Below are 20,727 nucleotides of genomic sequence, written 5' to 3'. Positions count from 1 at the left end.
ATTATGAAAGCTATCCAATAAGAAATAGTAACAGCAAATATCAAAGAAAGATTTTTAAAAATTAAGACATTTACAAACAATAATAAATTAATAAACGATTAACCAGTCAATTAATCAGTCTCAGCAACTACATTTGAATCAGGCTGCATGTTTCTCTTCCAAGTGACTCTAACCATGAAAATAGGAAAGTAAAACTAAGCCAAATCACATATGTTAATGAAATATCAAAAGTGTGGTTTGTGGTGCTGAGAACTGAAATTCTACTTCAAAATGATATTAAATAAAAAAACTAAGTCCTGACATTAATTAAATATTGCCTTTTCAAAATGCTTATCAGACAATACAATTCTGATGCATTACGTCTTATCTGAAGAAAACTGAAACAGATTAAGGATCTATTTGCTAGTCAGAAAAAGAAAACATAAAATACACACATGTACAACACTGCCTCAAATAAACATTTAAAATTTTTTCATTAAGAAATTGTATCTACTCTTTAATGAATCCTCAGCAACACCATAAAACCTCAAAGAAAATTTTTATAGCTGACAAACTGCTTAAAATATAAGTTGTCCTTATACACTAGCACTATACATCAACGACAAATATGAATAATTTCAAGTCCCTTCATACGTGGATATGTTAAATTACCTCTATTCTAGTTTATCCAAATATTCTTCTCCCCCTAAGGATAACTATTTCAATAAAACTAGAACACTGACAGTATAACTGTATTTTGGGAACAATTAAGAATTTTCCTGAAAATAAACATTATTTAACCCTGAAAATGCACTTATCCAAAAATATAAATATTGCACAAATAAGATAGAAATCTATCACTGTAAAAAATGTAACACAATAAATCCTTTCCCCCAAATTCTGTTATAATGAACTACATGTTAAGGCTTAGTTAGATAATCAGGTTTGTAAATTAAAAACAGCCAAAATCCTTACAAAATGTCCTTTAAGGGATAGCCAATCACATGTAGCAGTAAAAGCCCTTATTAACCTGTCTCCTAAAATAACACATACTACTAATTAGGTTAAAGTTTCTTACTCTGTAAGAACTGACCAAATAGAAGAAAACTGTTAATATCTACACCAACTCTTTTAGATGTTAAATTACTTACTAAGCTAAAAATTTGGAAGTTTGTAAGCTATCGATGGGACAATTTCATGATGCTAAATACTTGTGTCTAAACAATAAGTTTTGACAACTTCAGAGATCACAAATCATAAACTCTCTAAATCAGGAACAACTCTAATTTATATCTTTTCCACAATATAAATTCAAAAGCTGTCTCTCTTTCCCCATTTAACTCATTAAGACTGTGTATAAAGATATCTGAATTGAAAGTGATAAACTGAACCTGGATTTCCCCCCCCGCCCCCCCCCAGATACCCAGAAATTGGATTTTTCACTTTTCATCTTAATGTTCTCTAACCTAGAAAACACTGGTTAAGTTAAAGGGCAAAAAGTGTATTCATTTTCATCCTATCCAAACTAAGCTGCTTTTTTATAACATTCTCAAATCAAAGTTATGAAGACTTTCTATACCTTGTATTTATCTCAGACAAGCACCTTACAGTATACTGACACCAATATCTGAACTCCACCCTTATATCAAACTGATTTCTATTAAATTTTAATGTTTTACTTAACCTTAACTGTCAACGGATTCACATTCCTGGATCACCTAATATCTAATAAAACAGAAATATCTGATTTTTAAAGTATTTTGATATGTATCTCAATGTTCAAACACATTCTTAAACATGCATCTGAGAATTTACTTAAAAATTTTTTTAACATTCTTTAAAGATAAAAGCAGTTCTATGGCCATGGTGATAAATACACCTCACTCTTAAAGACTAAGATTACACTCTTCTTATGAAAACAAACCTTTGTGATTTCCTATATCTTAAGTATATAAAGTAAATATTTTTAGGTGAAAAAAAATTTAAAGAAAAAATTATATTATGTTATCTTTTAGTAAACCTCACTTTACTTAGCAAATAGTGTTTTAAAAAACATATTATGGTTAGTGTTTCATGTAATTTATACTTTACTAATCAAAACTTAACCAATACTTAGTAATACTGTTCAATGAATTTTCACTATACCAGATTACAATTTAGAAAACAGCCAAAATTTTTATCAGCTAAGTATCTGAAAACTTCAACTAAAACTATAAAATAAATTTTATTTCAGAGCAAATAAACATGCTGGAAAAGTGGTTCTGTGATAAAGTATTTTGGAGGTAAAGACCAAAGTCACTGGAAGTTCTGGAATTCTACAGTTTATTTTTAAAGAGTTTGCAACTTTTGATATGAACAATTTAAATATTTCACTCAGAGTACCTATGAGTAAGATGCTAGTTTCTGCTTAAGAAAGTGGGTTTTTCAGTTTCAACCAAATTGCCACTTTTGGTTAGGACAGTCCTTGGAATACTTTAAATTCTCTTAAAATATTCTCATTAATCTTATCTGATTTTGTAGGGTCTATCTACCACTATACCTGTCAAAGAGCGAAACACCAAATTCCATTTGATTTAAACCTTCCATTTTATAATATGAAAAAATCCACTATTTAAGTCTTTTACATATAACACTGTAATAACAACCTTAAGAAAAAAAAAGAAAGATCATTATATATACACTTATTTTTAGAATAAATAAATTCATTTGGAGTTGGACCTAATACAAGATGATAAGAACATCAATTATATGCAAAAAAAATCTGAAGTTTTAATAAATCAAGAGAACTCAACTGTGGCCACTTCGCTGGATGATTTCTGTCTATTAGTAAATATTGATTTTAGCTCACCAAAATGTTCTGGCTTTACCAATTGTCTAGCTCAATTATACTGCAAAGATATAAAATTGTATGCTTTTAAAATTCTTTAGTATACCTTAACCTCCTATCATGTTCCAATGCATTATGTGAATGTTCAATCAAAGAAGTTAGGTTGTTCTCCAGAATTGGCTCTCTCCTAAAGGTCAAAACCTGCAATAAAAATGTCATGTATTATAGCATGAAGACACTCAACAGATTTCCGCCTCCTGCAGTTTCACAGTGGATCCCTGAACACAGAAGTAAGATCTTCAAAACGACCCCAATCTTGCCTATATTCAAAGAAACCCTAACTTGGAAATAATGTTTTAAAAATAGAAATATCTTGATTAGAAACACCTGTGATATGCTTTATCATCCGAAGCCTCTTCAAACAAATCAGATTAATATGTTTCTGCTTTCATTTCTCTTTAGAGCATTCATTTTGAAAGCAGTGTAGATGAGTGTGTGTGTTTATGTAGGTAGTTGTCAGAGGACTGGTAAAGGGGACTCCATAAGGAAAACAGAAATATAGTTTGTGCCTCTAAAACTCACAAAATCCACCGTTTAAGAAGTTACTCAAAGGGATAGAGACAAATTTTTAAATACCTTTCTACCCAAATTATCGTATGTTTTAATGGTGACAGAAATTACCATCATTTTCAACTTCAGTCTTTTGCCAAGCCTGAGTGAATAATAATACTGATATTTCCAAACGTTTTAAGACATTACAGTCTAACAGAACAAAACTTAGAAATTACTTTTAAAACAAATTAAAATATTTATAAGTAATAAATGGATGAGTATCGGGCCACTGGTTTTTTTAATGTGTCCAAGTAGAGGTGGTGTAACTAAATGTATGTAAGGGTGTTTTCATTTGTTTCACCTGAATCTTAATAATTTAGTGGCAATCAACTATATAAAAATATTAAATTGTTAAATTACCACAGGTTTATAATGTACTATATGTGAACCACAATGCTCTGAGTTTTCCATTTTTATTTAAAATAAAATAACCCTTTATTCCTCTGCAGCCAAATATCTGATTGTTTAATAACAAAAAACACACACATATAACTCACAAACACTAATCCTGAAACCATGACATTTAAAAAAATTAGAATAATTGTACATAGTCTTCCTCAAAAGATATAGACAGCTTTCTATATGTGAGCATACAGTAAAGGAAGATGTCTTAATTAAAAAAAATCACAGGATAATAGAAGAAACCAATCTGTACTCCATGCCAAGTGTTGTTTTTAAATAGTAGGGAAACAAAAAATACTAGATAATAAAGAACAAAAGAGGTTCAGATAGAAGACAAATATTAAATCAAATGTGTATGATAAAAAAGATGTTAAGAAAACCTTGAAATATTAAAATTCAAATCTCAAATCTATTACAAAATACAGCTTTTTACACTCAGAACCCACGACAAGTCTTTCCAGTGCAAAGATTCTTTAGTGAAATATGACAGGATTAAACAAAAGTGTATTTAACTTCTCATTATTTGATAAAAAATATTAAGAATATAATTCATATATATATTTAATACTTTTATATATTTCCAATACTTTAAACTTGCCTTTCTAAAAGAAAGATCCTTTAAAGTATCTTTAAGACAGGCAAAGGAAAAAAAAAAGGCAAGAGAAAATCATTTCCCTACCAGAAAGCAATATTTCTAGGAAGGCTCTACAGTCATTTGTTCATGCAAATAATCAGAAAAATATATAAACACATATTAGTAATGTGACATTCTACAACTGATGTTACTCCTATAATATTAAGACAATCGAGACTTTAAAGTTCTACTACTGTCACTTGTAAAAATTAAATGCAAAAGCAGCTTAATCTCATTTTCGACACTTATTTCAAAGAAAGTGGTAGTTTATTACTGATTTCCTTAAGAGATTTGGAGCTACCAAATTTCAGCAAGTCATGGTTTGAATTCTAATTACATGCCAAAATTAGTGGCCTGGCACACAATGTTTCTAAGTTTTCTGAATTAAAACAAAACAAAATGTATAGTAATACTCTGACAATTCTTTCTAAGATGTGTTTTCTAGTTATAATCAGACCAGTAATCTGTTTCTTCTAAAAAAGGGTTAAAAAGAAATCAGTGAAGATTATTAAGCTTCATTAAACAAAACGAAAAAAAGACAAGAGCCAATTTTAGCCCAGTAATATTTTAAAATAAGAGAGACAAATTTTTATAGAATAAAATTTCAAAATCGTGTGTAAATTTATACTCTGATGTTTTTAATTGGAGAAAGCTTATGTATCCTGTAGAAGAAATCTCTAATACAGTCGCTGGGCATTTTTTTTTTCTTTTTGTAAACCAAATCAACCGACTAATATTTCTGGATTGAAGTTATTTAGTGACATTCTGAACAGTTACTACATACTAATAAGTAAGCAGAGATAAAAATATATGTCTCCACAGAACAAAAAATAAACAAAAATGTAGCACACAAAGCATGATGAAACAAGGGATCCAGAATATGAAAGGTATTTTGAAATTTTCATCCTTAGCTCTAGATAAACATTAAAAGTGATTATTAATCTGATTAGGAAAAAAGCAGTGTTACATACAAACACCTGAGGCTACATTTTGTAAATGTACAACTAAGACAACAGCATTAAAACAAAGTCTAAAACCGCACTTTTATAAAATAGTATGAAGGGCAAACAAATGAAAATCAATGCTACCAGGAAGACTGATACCTTACCTTCTCTAGTTCCCTCTCCCCCACAATATGTAAACATAGCTTTAAAAAGAGCTGAGCTACAGTAGCAACACCTTTCTCCACCATTGTTTTCCTGTGGTAATACAAGACTTTTCTAGCCCTTACAATAGAAAACAAATTAGAGTTATCCATTTCTACAGAGAAATATGGATAATATGCATAATATAATAATATACATCTGCTGGAACTCATACCTACACGCCCACAAGTCTAAAACCAAAATCTTCCTCTTATCTAGCACCACATAAAAGGGAAAATATTTTGAATGCTTGTGGATTTTATTTAGGTGCTAGTGTGTTCTCAAGCTTTAGTGTAGTATTTTAAATAAAGGAACCCCTTCACTTCTTTTCAAAATGGCTTATTAAACAAAACAGTCCTTCACCTATCACCTCCCAAAACAAACGAAAAAACCCCATAAACCAAAACACTAAAAAAGTATGGTTAAATTTAACCAGCCTGGCGGAATTTAAAGCCTTTCCCCATCCTACCCTCAAAACTCTCCAAGTCACATAATAATTTGAATGAAAATTAAAACACAAAAACCAAAACAATGAAAAAGCAAAACCCACTGGTTCTGGTATCTTAGGTAAAATTACATTTAAAATAGAAATAGGGTCTCCTACAGTTTCATTAAAGCAAATTTTATAGAGAGGATAATTAGCATCTCTTATGAAATTTTCATGAGGTGACTCAAAATAAACAGCTTTGAAAAAAAGCAATGAACATAGGTTGTGTCATTCCAATTCTTGTTTTGAAGGCAATACAAAATAGTATGACTTATAAACTCAGCTATTCCCCTTATTAATATAAATTATATTTATAGCTCTACAGAGATTTATAAAAGTCGTAGGATCTTTTCATTTGAATATTTTCTCACAATGCACATCTGACCTAATGTGAGAATACAAACTCTAAGTTTCAAAATTTCAATTACTATTCATAAAAGGATATAAATTTCTATTAAAAAATCTTTAAAAAACCATCTACGGCTATCTTGTTTATCAGTGAGTTTACCGATTTTCTTTGAAAACCACACCCGCCTTTTATCAAGATGCAACTAAACGGAATGACAAGCTTGGTAATAAAAAGAAATATATTGACGGCTGTCTCAAGCAACATTAAACAACTGAAAACTAACCAAATAAAACACAACACATCCACACTGTTCTATGCAATATATTTCTTCATAATGAATTTATAAATGAAATCATACACTCGCACCTGTGCTACTTACCTGTTGTAATGTCTAAATTAAGCAACATAAATTTATTGCAAATAAGGTTTTAAGTCCATTGCAATGGCTGAATTAGCAAAACCTATATATTTTAAATTATATGTGAAAAGTTTAAGAAATGTATCCAATTTTTGTGGAAAATGTGGAATGTGCTCATTCTTAACATTAAGAAAATGGAAGTTTCTTTTCATGGAAATAAAAGAAACAATTCTCCCGTAATCTGCATCTAACAAATACATGTAGGTTAAGATGAAAAAATTCTGCCAGAGGAATAAAAAAAATCCTAAATCCTAAACTCAGTTTTTAACCAATAGAGAACAGGGGCAAATATATAAAACTCTTGTAATTTCAGCCAGCAGAATTACAATTTTGCGAGAATCGTCTTCTCTAGGTTTTTCTTTTAATATACATTTCAAAATCACTCGAAAATCCTTTATGCAAGAAAAAATACTAAACACCAGCTTTTTTTTTTTTAAACTCCCCGTCTTAATGTTTCATAACGTGGTTTTCTAAATGTATAATTTTTTGGAAAGTCGAGAATTATAATCTAGTGTTCAACATTCAACCCCCCCAGTCCCGCTTCCTTCCAGCCAATCAGGGGGTAACAAGTTCGGTGTTTTGGGAGCTCCGTTAGACACAATTTGAAAAACATCACTTTGCGCTCTCCTACTCTCTTCGGGGAAAGATTCTAAGTGAGGGCGGGTCCCCCAATCTTTACAGAAATAAGAAATCAATCAATCGTTACATCAATTCCAGAGGGAAAAACTTTAGGCAGGCGGTCCTAAAAAGTGTGTGACTGAAAGCCTTATCCCTCTTTTCGAACAACTGAATAGCTGCTGCAAAAATCATCTCCTGCATATTCGCAACTCAGAGTCGCGCGCCCCATACGCAATACATCACACCAGCAAAGGGTTAATCTAGAGTGCCTTCAGCGCAGAAAAGGATTCATGATCCGGTACATCTTTAATGAGGAATTTTACAAAAGCCATTATCTACCTATAAAGTATTACTTAAAGTTAAAGCCGTCACTGGCTCAAATCATTCAAGAGTTGTCGAGTAAAAACTGGTAGAAACTACGAGAAAAAAAATCACTAAAGGGAAAGACAAATAGCCCTTTTCCTTCCGCCTCAAAGTCAAGAGAGCTCCCAAGAAAAGGTGGGGATTGCAAAATTACCGTTAAGTTCTTCGGGTAAAAACTTTTCGGGAGGAAAACATCAATACAGTTTCAAAGATTGCCTTTTTCCTTGAGACACGTTTCAAAGACTAGAGAAGGAAAAAGTCTTCTCAGAAAAGTGCGACTCTGAGAAGGAAATCGCAAGGTCGAAGCCCCATCTTTCATCTCACCCAAGAACACACCCCCGGCCCCCCCCCCCCAAGAAAGGACGACACCGTGAGAGCAAATGACAAAAATCCCGAGCAAAAAGCGAAAGTCCAGCATCTTTCCTAGGAGCCCGCTAAAACCTCAAAAGCCTGCCCCCGCCCCATCTTGTCCAAATTGGAAAAGCCAGACGCGGTCAGTGCTACCCCTGCCGAGACCCAGGCGCGCAGAGCCGGAGGGCGGCGTGGAGAAACTCACATTGCTAGGGCATCTCATGCTTTGGCATCAAAGACGACAATATACACGACTGGGTCCCGCGGAGGGTACTGTCCGCACGTCGGCCGGGAGGCACCCGCTACTCCGGGTCCTCAATTTTCCGCCGACCTTAAGTTTCTTGTCACGGGAAGACAGCCGCAGCGGGCCGGGAAAACTGCCATAAAAGACTGCTCGGTTCGGCAATGGGGGAGGGGGCGCTCGTCCCCCTCCTCCTGTCAAGGAGACTCTGCCAGCCGCGCCCCGCCGCGTCCCGTCCCCGGCCCCGGGCGGGGGGTCCTGCTGACAGATCCGCTGGGCGGCGGCCGCTCAGCCGCAGCGCGTCCGCGTCCCGCTCAAACTGCAACTCCCCTCCCCCCACACCCCCGACTCTCCGCGCTCCCGCCACATTCTGCCCGCCGCCGCCTACTCAGACACCCAATTACCCCCAACCCCTACCTCCTCGCATTTTTTGCGATTAAAATGAAGGCGGACCCAGTTCCCACTCCCTGCACCCCCCACCGCCTGCCGGTCCCACCACTGCCACCTCCCGAGTCCCGCTCTGCTACTTCTTCAGGCTCTTACCGGCTGCGCCAACCCTGGCGAAGCTCCGCCAAGTGCCCTTTGCTCGAAGTAATTTTTGGCGATTTTTTTAGTAATTTTTCGGCTGAGTCCTAGTGGCGTTATGCTCTCCGACAGGTTATCCCGTCTCTCCCGCTAGATTGATGAGATCAGGCATCACTCGAAAATGGCGCCGAAAGCGCTGAGGCTCCTCATTCAAATTCGTTAGAGCCAACCCCGCCGCCCCGGGGCATGCCGGGAACGCGGGCTGCCTCCACAGCTGTCAATACCGCCTCCTAACCTCCTTACTCTAGCTTTCCCGACACTCCTGCTCATGCGCAAACCCCTACCCCAACCCCCACGCCTTGAACATGCGCAGAATCATCGCGTGTTCGCCGTTCTGCCTTCGCTTCCTCAGTCGCAGCCCTTCTACCTCTTTTCTTGCGCGTGCGTGCAGCTCCTATGCTCAGCCTAAGAGGTGGAGGGGCCGTGCGGAGTGTGGGCCCGAGGGTCCATAGATGACGTATCAGTCGATAGGCATTTATTCTACTGTTCGAGGAAAACAAATAAGGGTGCAGCTTAGGCGAAAAGAAAAACATCTTATTGCCAATGTCTAAACTCCAACGGAATGTGTCTGAGACCGTGTGTATGGATACACGTGTACTTGAAACAGACCCGCCTGTGTGTACAGCTCTTGCTGTAAGTCAACGCTTTACCGGAGCTATCGCACTTAAGCATCAGAACAACTTTATGAGGTAGGTACTATTATCATTCTCCGTTTGCAGACCAGGAAACCAAGGCTCAGAGACTTTGTAAGTAATTTCCCTAAGGTAGCACAGGTAGCAAGCACGTGGACGAGTCCGCATCTGTCAGATTCTGGAGCCCGGGCCGTTCTCTACCATGCTGTGCGACCCAACCTGTGTGTCTCTCTGTGTGTGTGTGCGCGCGCGCGCGCGCGTGTGCTGGAGCCCGGTTCTAGGTTCCCTGTTGTGAAGGCACATTCACTGAACCTAGTTTCTCTCACTGCGTTCTTGTTCTTAAACATACTGTCGATTTTGGAGAGGTAAATGGGTTATTGGGCAGTCTTTGGGATCGCTTAGGGTGATTTTTTAAAAAACGGTTGGTAAGGGAACTTAATCTTGCAAAGATGGGTTTCTTTTGTGTCACGCACTGGTAAAGTAATAATAGCTAGATACCATATATTGACTGTACTCTGGGCTGCCATGGTGCTAAATACACACTTTACGGAATGATCATGTTTACTGCCCACATCAGCCCTATGAAGTAGGCATTATCTTTATTTTACACAAGAGGACACCTGAGACTCAGATTAAGAAACTTGCCCCAAAGTCTTATAACTAGTAAGTAGAAGCACAAGACCTAGGCAAATCTGTCCAACGTCAAAAACTGGGCACTATGGTAAGACAGTAGATGATGATACAGTTGTCAATACTGGAACACCTTCTTTAAAAATCTCTTTTAATCATTCATTTGCTTGAGAGAATTACCCTACCTGCCACAGGCTAGTTAAGATGGAAAAAAAAAAAAACAAACAACTGCCATTGATTCTAAATGATTACATTTTAAGATTATTTTAAAACTGGTTGCTTTTTTCCTGATCCCAAGTTACAATGAATTTTCTAAAGAATCCAACAGTTTAAAATCTGGGGCATTGCTACACTTTTTTCTAGTTTTTGTTGTAAAACAATTTGTGATGAATGATAACTGAGCGTACAGACATAAATCATTGTGAGGGTTAAATTAGACAACGCAGGTGAAAATGCCTGAAGTGCTAAGAAGTAAAGAAATGGGAGAAGGCTAGCGTGGTTTGCATTATTGTGGTACAATTGGAAGAGGAATGGATTTTAATAATTTGACATCATCAAGAAGTAACATGGCTGAGTAGTATGGGGCTTACATCTCTATGGTACGTTTGTGCACTGGGTAAGTGAGTAGACTCTGGAACCAAACTGCTTGGGTTAGAGCTCAGCTCTGCTATTTACTAGCTTTGTGACCCTGCATGAGTTACTTTTTCTAAGTTTGATCTTTTGTAAAAGGATTAATGCTGGTACCTCAACCGGTTGTTGTAAGGATGTAAATGAGCTAATATATTAAAGGTATTTGAACAGTGCTTGGTATATTAGTGAATGTTAGCTATTGTTTTAAGTCAGTTATTAACACTGATCTTTTAAAATGGTTTCTTTAGAGGTATTTTAAAAAACTACAGTTAGGGCCATTAGGAATTAGCATTTGTGTTCAAGAGCCCCTTAAAATGATAAATCAACCTGATGAATTATTTTTGCCAAATAGAGTAATGATTTCTGTCAGATGAATAAAGATGTTAAGAGTAACCTAAGAAAATGGAATTGTCTTACTGCTTTTTCTAATTATTAAAGTTAAAGGGAAAAGGGAAAAAACCACTCTAAAATATAAAGTAAAAACCATCCAAATTTCTATCATCTAGAGATAAGTACATATCCTTTGTAATTTAAAAATATACCTGTGGAGAGAATCGGCTAGGTGAAGTCGGGATAAGTGGTATATTTGGGGAATTTATTTGCAAGATTGTACTAGAACATCATGAATTGGTAAAATTTTAAATCCAGTCCCCTTTTAAGATTTATTCTGTCAAGAGAATTCCAAAGTGATGATGATATTAACAAATAATAACATTTATTGAGTACCTACAATGTGTCAGCTAAGCATGCATATCCATTTTCTCCTTGAATCCTCATAATAACTCATGAGGTGGGTGCAATTATTATCTCCATTTTCCACATACTAAAGTTTATATAGAGGTCACTTTTAGAAGATTTAAGTCCTGTTTTAAGATCCTATTTAATAAACCAACAATCCTTCATTAAAGCTTCTTGATTAACTAATGTGGGAGAAAACAAAATCAGGTAACTTGGTTCCTAAGCCTGAACCCAACTGGAAAAAAAATGGTGTTTTGAAAATGAAGAATTTTATGTTTGACCACAAGGGGGTGCAAATTCCCGAGTTGAATTTTAAAGGAAAAAAAAAAAAAGTACTTTTACTTCAGATCATCAGATTCACAGGTAAAAAACTAGTAAGAATACCTTTCTTGAAGTTTAATACTCCACACAGTGATATACTTTATGAGACGAAAGAACTCAATTATTTAGGGACTCAGCTGGGGTAGAAGTTGTCAACTTTCTTTCATTTTCAATACAGTGAAGAGTTAATCACCCTACCCCCACCCCTTTCCACCCACCCAGTTTGTTTTTCTGCATACTGTTCTTGACTTGTCATAAGAGTAAAACTGAAGTCATAATTTAAAATTTGAGGTTTTACTTGGAAACTGCAGTGCAATCACCAGCAAATGAATGGTAAATATGGGTAGTGTGGAGAGCAGAGGTCTTGTAATTTCAATGCTTTCTTTCCCTCCTGCTGTTTCTGATGAGTAAGCTAAGACTGATGGAATGTTGGCTTCAACATATTAGCTTATTTAGATAAAACTGTGAAAGCTATAGGTCTGTTCATCTTTTAAGGAAGAATGAAGCCTCTTAAAGAAAAACATTTTGAACAGTAACTCAGTATACACTGGTGAATGTTTTAAAAACAATTTGCATAGATGCAAATTGCATAGATGTAAAAGCTACATAAATAGCTTTTATTTTCCTGTTGGTCTTGTTTTTCTGAGGTGGACTTAGTTTTAAAAAAAACTTTTTTACTTGGAAATAATTTCAAATTTACAAAAAGTTGCAAAAATAAAAATAGTTCAGAGAACACCCATATGATTTACGTGCTCTTTTGCAAGGTCTCTGTCTCTCTCCAGATATATATATATATTTCTTTATATGCAATTTTTTTCTGAACCATTTGAGGTTAAGTTACATACATCCTGGCCCTTGATCCCTAAATACTTAAGTGTGTATTTTCTGTCAACTTCATAAATTTACATTGAGAAAATACTTCAGTCTACCATCCACATTCGCATTTTGTAGGTTGGTCCTTATAGCATTTTCCCCTCCAGTACAAGAGCCAGTCTGGGGTCAGGCACTACATTTAGTGGGTCTTGACTCTAGCTTCTTTTACTGAAACATTTCCACAGCCTTTCTTTATCTTTTATGACCTTGATATTTTTGAAGAATATAGTTTCTCCCTCCACCCTCCTTTTTGATAGAACATTCCTTATTTTGTTTTTGTCTGATGTTTTCTCATGATTAAATTGAGGTTTTGCATTTTTAACTGGACTACTGCACAGGTGGTATTGTGTCCTTCTCAGGGTACCACTTCTGGAAGCACATGATATCCATATGTCCCTCATTGATGATGTTAATTTTGACCACCTGGTCCATATATGGCCCGAATTTTCCAATGTATAGTTACTGTTTTTTTCCTTCCTGGCAAATAAGCAATTTGTGGGGAAATATTTGAAGATAAAGCTTGCTCTTCATCAAAGTTCCCATTTAAATATAGCATCCATTATTGCTGATATAATTTTACCATGATGGTTGCAAAATGATTCAACAAATCTAATACTCCTTTCACATTTACCAGTCAGCCCACAGCATTCTACTGCAAACAAAGAGCCCTTTCTTCTCCTCTATTTGTCTACTTATTATCTGCATTAACTTATGAATTCCTATGTTTTTCCATTTCTGTATTTACCTTGTTTTCCTGTATTCTTTCTACTATATTTATATGTGTATATTTTGTACATTTTTTTCTGAGCCATTTGAATGTAAGTTACACACATCATGACCTTTCACCTCTAAATATTTAAGTCTGTATTTAATTATTTTGGTGTTCGAATTGTCCCAGATTTAGCTAGTGGAAGCACCTTTAGTTTGGGTCCTATGTCTTTGTGGTATGTTTATATCATTTTTTGGGAGTGCTTCTTTGCTTTCTGGTATAATAAGATGTTCCAAGTTTAGCTTGTGCTTACCCTGCCGTAGCCCTGGTGTTACCTTTTTCTCCAAAAAGCCCTGTTTCCTCTTAGTGGAGAATGGTATTAGAGATCAAGGTTAGGTATGCTCATTGCTGCTTCTTGGACCTTTCAGGAGACAGAGCTAGGAAATATATACATATATATGCACATTAAAATATGCATACACTAAGATGTACATATAAATAAAATTAAGCTCATGTATATTATTATTTGTATTATAATTGAGAAGATATCATAGCAATATTTATAAAGTTCTGAATAAAGTCAGTGAAATCACAATCCACATTAACAACTCCTACAATTTTCATGTTCCCTTAGTAAATGTCTGTACATATAATTTTATAGGGTCATAGTGTGAAATAGTTTTCTTTGTCTTTTTCCACTTAACATGTAAGAAGCATCTGAGTTACTATATCATTTTTACAATCTCATTCTAAATTTCTCTGCTATGTATCATTTAGCAGATTCTACCATTCTCTTATTGGTGGACATCTAGGTTGTTTCCAATTTTTTGTTATTATAAATAATTCTGAAGTGAACATTTTTATGTTTTCCTAATTAACTTTCTTATTTATTCGTTTATTTATTAGATGATTTCTCAGAAGTGGGAATACCAGTTCCCAAAAGGTAGGTATGTTTTGATGGGTTTGATATGTACTGGCACACAGATTAGTCAAACATTTACCGAAGTCCATATCAGAATTGATATATAGAGATGAGAAGTATGTAGTCCCTGTTAGCAAGGAGCTGAAAGTCTAATGGAAGAAAGATAAATTCTTTAAAAATTATAATTTGAAATGTACAGGAAGAACATTAACCCAGGTAAGGAATAGGTGGCTCCGGAAAGCTTTTTAGGAGGGAGGTGGTGGTTGAGCTGTGTCTTGAAGGATACCTTGGCGAAGCCTTAGAGGAACCAGTGTAAAAGAGAGAGCAGAAATAGGCCATAGAAAGCATTTTAAGCATAATCACTGGAGTCTAAGAAAACAGAGGAGTCAGAAAGAACCTGGCATGGTCAAGAATATTCAGGTAGTTGTGTGATTTGTTGCCTAGGTGCTTTGGAGGAGTTGAGAAAGGTTAGCCTGATCAAGTGGATAGAGGTTAAACTATGAAGGGCCTTACATATCACTTTTATATTGATGCAATTGAAAAATCTTAAACCAATGAGTAATACGATCAGATTTATATTTTAGAAATTCACTTTAACAAGGGTACTGGAGAACAGATTAGAAAATGCAAGAGCGGTGATAGAAAGTCCTGCAGAGGCTATTGTAGTATCTAGGCAAGAAATAAAAAAGTATTTGAACCAAAGAATTAGAAATGATGGTGAAGTGAAGTATAAACAATATTGGATTTACTTACTCAGTATTAACTATGTAACTATTCCCAGGTAACTATTTAGCACCTACTCTGTGTTATGTATTGTTCAAGGTACTGAGCATATAGGGATGAGCGTAACAGCCACAGTTCCTCCCTTTATGGTGTAGTCTACTGAGAGAAACAAGGATTAAGTTAATAATCATACAAATTACAACTGTGATAAGTACTATAGCAGAAAAACACAGGATGCCCTAAAAGCGTACACCATGGGGACCTAACACTGGAGATTTAAGTAAGGCCTTTCTAAGGCGGGACAGTTAAACTGAGACTTAGGAAGGAAGACCACTCTAGGCAAAGGAGGAGTGTATGTTAATGTCCTGAGCAGAAAGGACCAGTAAATTCAATGCCCATGAGGCTAGAGCAGAGTTAGCTAGGATGGAAAAAGTTGGAAGGTAAGACTAAAGAGGTTTAGGAGCCTTTGTATAATACATGGAGAAGAGAGAGAAGGAGGCGTGTAGCAAGACTCCTAGGTTTCTGGTGTGGGCAACTGAGTGTCTCTTGGTACCATTTTCTGAGGGAAAATAGAACAGGTTTGATGGATTTTGATATGTGAAATGTTGATTTTTATATGCCTTTGGGCCAAGTACATCCTTCCATCCTCTGTAGAGATAACTGGATATTAGGATTGGATTTTTGATTTGGAAGTAAGTCTGGAATTTTGAGGAAGGTCTGGTTTGCATGGTGTCTGTAGATTTACTAGTTGACCAATTGTAGATGGTAGTTTAAACTGTGGGATTGGATGAGATCACTGAGGGACGTATGTAGACTGATAAAAAGGTTCAACACAGAATCTTGGAGAACATTGGTAGCTACACAAAAAATGTATATACCGGAAAAAAATTTGCTGTAAGTAGTAAAGACACATGACAAACTAAAAAATATTTTTAACATATAAAGTAGGTAAAGGGTTAATATCCTCAATATATAAAGAGATAGGTCTATAAGAAAAATAGAGTTAACCAATACACAGTTATTAGCAAAAGGAGAAAAACAAATACAAGTTTTTCTTGTTTTTCTTTTTCAAATAAGTTCTTGGAGAGGTTTTATTTATTAATCAAACTTTAAGTACTTAAGGAAAGCAGAAGTTATAGAAGTTATAAAATTCTAAATGCTAAATATTTAAGAGACCTTAAAAAGCATCCTTAAAAGTGATTGCTGTTAAAATTTACAAAGACTAACCAGAGTTTCAAGTTGAATTTAAAAGTTAAGGAAGAAGTAAGTTTTTTAGTTCATAACTTTGATAAGAATTTAAATGACCCCTGAATATTCTTTTCAATGCACGAAAGACATTTAAAAAACCTCCGCACATTGATGGTGTGAGTGAGTAAAGGCTGGTGGCAATGTAAATTAAAGCAGACCTTTTGGAAAGTAATTTAGCAATAATAAAAAAGATTATAGAAATAGTCATGTTTTTCCTGCCAGAAATTCCAATTTCAGGAATCTAGGTGAAATAAATCCAAACTATGGAAAAAGATCTAGACAGGAAGATGCCCATTCCAGCATATTAAATAAAAGCAAAAAGGGGGGGGGGTTGGGTTGAAATGTCTAGTAGTAAGATTATTGAGTAAACTGTGGAAAATTCACTGGATTTACTATTAGCTTCATCACAAAATGATGCATACCAACTGGAAAAATGTAAGTGCAAGATGTAGAGGTATAATTAGGATGATTGGAACTACTTCTAAAAACACACAGAGGAAAAATACAAGAAAAAACTTTTAACGCGTATCAAGGTTTTCTGATCAAAGCTAAAAAAATAAAAGCCAGTCTAAAATTTGGCATTGTTGACACTGCCAAACTATCTTTCTAAGGAACATTGATAGTCTGTGAGCTAGTCCAGTGATTCTTAAACGTTGAGAATTTGTTGACAGTTACAGATTCTTTCTCTAGAATCATGTGCATAGGTGAACTGTTTGCACGTAATTTTAGAGATGGATGATGGTCGATGGAGTTCCTGAAGAAAGGTAGAGGAAAATGATTCATTTATATGATAGGCATAATAATGGTTCTCCTAAAGATGTCCGTATCCTAATCCCTGGAATCTGTGAATATGTTATGTTACATGGCAAGGAGTTTTCAGGTTGCAGATAGAATTAAGGTTGCTACTCAGATGACCTAAAAATAGATTATCCTGAATTATCTGAGTAGGCTCAATATAATTCCACAATTTTTCTAAATGGGGAAGAGGGAAGCAGAATAGTCAGTGTCAGGGTGGTGAGATGTGAGAAAGACTCAACCAGCTATTGCTGGCTTTGAAGTTAGAAGGGGGCCATGAGCCAAGGAAGGAGGGCAACCTCTAGAAGCTGGAAAAGGCAAGAAAACAGATTCTTTCTTAGATCCTCCAGAAAGGAATGTAGCTCTTGCGGGATCTTAGTTTCCCGAACAATGATTGAACCCCCGGCCACAGCAGTGAAAGTGCCGAGTCCTAACCACTGGACCACCAGGGAATTCCCCAGTTCTGTGAGAGTTTCATAATGGCCTGGATTCTGTCTGTCCTTGTTCTGTGTCTTCAGCATAGTTACTGGCATTAATATTTAACGGGAATGAATGGAACTCAGCAAAGAGAGACAGGATCACCAATTGCTCTGCCACCTGAACAAATTTGAGAACTACTTGTTTTACTCTATTATGTTCTGTGTATTATAATCTGTGAGTTAAAACTGTAAGAATATAAGATGGTAAATATTTGCTCTGTATTGATTGTTAAGGCTGTTTTCTGAAATAAATTGATGTTTACTGAGTATCACTTATGAACAAGGTATTTTGTTTTAAGACTGTACTTGTTTATTATCATATATTTAAAACATTGTGCTATAAATAGCTATGCTTAGGATTCTCCCCCTCCAGGAATATTATAACTAGTAAACTAGAAGAATTATAATAAAAAGCAAAAAGAATAAGGTTTAACAATGGCTGGTTTGAAAATGTTTCTAATCTGTGTCATATATCCATAGCTATTTATTTTCTACTGTGAGTTTTTAATTTTTCAAATTTAATATTTACCTGATAATTTCAAATTAAGCTTCTAATCAGGTTAGTGTATTGGTAAAAATATTGTATATATGGGTAAAGTACTAAATCTAAGTATTTTTCTGTACTTTTTTTGTTTAACAAATACATCAAAGTACTTTTTTAGGTCTGTGAAGTGGCAGACCTCAAGACAGACAACAACTGTTTCATTAGGTTCACAGTATCTAGTGCACTGATCATAAACCTGTACAACATTTACTGAAATTTGTTGGTAATGTGGTGAGTTTTTCCCACATATTCACCCATTTACATTCCCTTTTTAAAATGCAAGTGTGTCATTTATTTCAGATATTGACAGAATCTTTGTTCTGTGAAGTAAATTTGGTAGTTTCTTTTCCCTGTAGCTAATTGATACATAAAAAAAGCAATGATAAAATCCTCCTCAGAAGTAAGAGAATGGACTTAGGACATGGGGAGGGGGAAGGGTAAGCTGGGACGAAGTGAGAGAGTGGCATTGACATATACACACTGCCAAATGTAAAATAGATAGCTAGTGGGAAGCAGCCGCATAGCACAGGGAGATAAGCTCCGTGCTTTGTGACCACCTAGAGGGGTGGGATAGGGAGGGTGGGAGGGAGATGCAAGAGGGAGGGGATATGGGGATATATGTATACGTATAGCTGATTCACTTTGTTATACAGCAGAAACTAACACAACAATGTAAAGCAATTATACTTCAATAAAGATGTTAAAAAATAATAATAAAAAAAGTTATTTAAATGGTTCATAACTATATGCTTTAATTAATTACATATCAGTTTATAAGTACTTTATTATCCATAAATATTTTTGGATGACCCTTTAAAAATCACAAAAGGCAAAAAAAGAAACTACTCTTAGAGTAGTTTCTTTTTAGAGTATGCCCATATTAGTTATAGGGGAGAAAATTTACACATGGATCAGGAAATATACTTCTGTTTGGGGAAATTTACTTTGCATGGTTTAGAGCCCCAGTTTCTGAAAGTCATTTATAACAGATTCGTACATATTTTCAACTCTGATTCTGTTAGGATTATGGAGGTATAAGGTTTTTTTTCTCCTATATAAAGAATTGTTTTGCTTCCACATTCGTGGAACTAACATTATAGGACTGAACTAACATTCATTTACAATTAATAATTGTAATATTTACTGAAGAAGTATGAACTACCCACCTCACAACCCATTACCAATAAGGATACCTGGAAAGGGATAAACCCATTTGTTTGTTATCTACTTTCTAAAAATTAGTGTGAAAATGCTGGCCTTAAATGATATATTAAATACAGTGTTTTGAAACATTGTTTTAAAATAATTTAAATTTCCTTAGTAAAGGAAATTTAGCCTATTCAGGTTTGGAATCGTAGAATCTTAATAGATACAACACACCTATTTGTAACTGCCCCTTGGAGCTGCTGAGAACAAACTCATTCCCACCTACATGTGATAACCCCTTAAGTATGACTTCTAGTACTTTCAACCACGAGGACAACTGAATCTCCATTCTCCAAATATCTATGATTTTAAACCCTTCACAGTCTTGGTTTCCTTCTCTGGTTGTTCTCCAGTTTAACAGAGCCTGTCTCAAAAAGTGACACCCCAAATGGTAAATCATATACCATATATGGTCTAAAATACACAAGCGTTGGTTAACTTTTTGCCTGGTCATTAAAATGTGTGTATTTGGGGAGCAATTTAAGTAATAAAAAGGACTGGTAAATAATAGTCATGGATCTATTATTGACCCTTTATCAAAGGAAAATTGAATAATAAACCTTACATTGAGTAAAAAATGTTTAAAATGACAACTCATGGCTTTCTCAGAGACTTTATTGACTTGGGATCAGCCTTGTCCTGGAAGTTGAGGAGGACAGGAATCTATTAACATTTATTTCTTATTCCTTTCTAGTAAACAGAAGTAAAATTGGGACTCTCTGGTCTCTAGGAGATATGACTGAGGATGTATGACCTGTTCTCTATGACAGTTGAGCCTCATGTTACATTTCTATTCTTAATATGTAAAAAAATTACTTCGTGTAGAACAAATCTATAGGGAAATAAGGAGAATAAAATACAGCACGTTCTCTTTTGGCAAAGGAATGCTTACGTTTAAAACAAATTAACTTTTTTTTTTTTTAACAAATTAACTTTTTAAGGCAGCTCTGAAGAAGTAATTTATTTTAAATAGGTGAACAGTTTACAGCTCTTATGGGAACACTTTTTCCTTACTTTTCTTCGTCATAGGATTAGGCCCTATGTTTTTAATTTAACTCCTTTAATTTTTGCTGTTAACATTTAATTTACTTGATGACCCCATACTGTTAACTTTTGACCCAGTGAACTCGGGATGGTATATACAGACCATATACCTGATTTTAAAGAAACTCTTAAAGAAAAATAATGTTTGAAGTGAAACAGAAGATTAAATTCATTTCAATGTTCCATGTAGAGAAGTATCACACATACTTAACCAAAGAACTT

General features: G+C 35.1%; 2 long non-coding RNA genes across 4 annotated transcripts in view; one reads left to right on the top strand and one right to left on the bottom strand.

Moving 5' to 3' along the window:
• Positions 1–9,152, bottom strand: part of LOC137752276 (uncharacterized) — a 30,229-nt gene extending 21,077 nt beyond the window's left edge. Inside the window, exons 1-2 of the long non-coding RNA XR_011071128.1 lie at positions 8,970–9,152; positions 2,913–3,007 (exon numbers count right to left, since the gene is read on the bottom strand). This is a non-coding gene — a long non-coding RNA (uncharacterized lncRNA). The remainder of the gene's footprint in view (positions 1–2,912; positions 3,008–8,969) is intronic.
• A 252-nt stretch (positions 9,153–9,404) lies between these two features.
• LOC137752277 (uncharacterized) overlaps positions 9,405–20,727 on the top strand; it is a 30,274-nt gene continuing 18,951 nt past the window's right edge. For all 3 annotated transcript variants that reach the window (XR_011071131.1, XR_011071129.1, XR_011071130.1), the window contains exon 1: positions 9,405–9,700. This is a non-coding gene — a long non-coding RNA (uncharacterized lncRNA). The remainder of the gene's footprint in view (positions 9,701–20,727) is intronic.

This window comes from Eschrichtius robustus, chromosome 18 (assembly GCF_028021215.1).
Source record: "Eschrichtius robustus isolate mEscRob2 chromosome 18, mEscRob2.pri, whole genome shotgun sequence".
NCBI lineage: Eukaryota > Metazoa > Chordata > Mammalia > Artiodactyla > Eschrichtiidae > Eschrichtius > Eschrichtius robustus.
The sequence above is the reverse complement of the archived record's forward strand: the minus strand, read 5'-3'. Positions and strand labels throughout refer to the sequence as shown.